Source organism: Gavialis gangeticus, unplaced genomic scaffold, assembly GCF_001723915.1.
Source record: "Gavialis gangeticus isolate Ggan-Ray unplaced genomic scaffold, GavGan_comp1, whole genome shotgun sequence".
Classification (NCBI taxonomy): Eukaryota; Metazoa; Chordata; order Crocodylia; family Gavialidae; genus Gavialis; species Gavialis gangeticus.
The window spans coordinates 19,064,389-19,064,613 of NW_017729011.1; the positions used below are offsets into that span (position 1 = coordinate 19,064,389).

Genomic DNA, 225 nt, shown 5'->3' on the forward strand with positions numbered 1-225 from the left:
TAGACTCCAGTGCTTTAATTCTGAAAGCTTCAAAATGAGGCATTTTGGCTTTTTCTGAATTTCTCCAAGGTTTTCTTTTTTGCTTTGTTTTGTTTTTTACTTTCTGACCAAACAGCTTGGCAAAGCTGATGTGAATCCTCAAAGCTTTTCAGTGTTGCTGCACCTGCCTTTCTTTCTGGAAAAATAGTTTCAGCTACATTTTTTCACTCGGTTCCTCTGCCACCC

The 225-nt window shown here is 38.7% G+C and overlaps 1 protein-coding gene across 1 annotated transcript in view; it reads left to right on the top strand.

The window, feature by feature from the left end:
- DBH (dopamine beta-hydroxylase) overlaps nucleotides 1-225 on the top strand; it is a 27,427-nt gene that overhangs the window by 21,968 nt on the left and 5,234 nt on the right. The gene's annotated exons all lie outside the window — the stretch shown is intronic.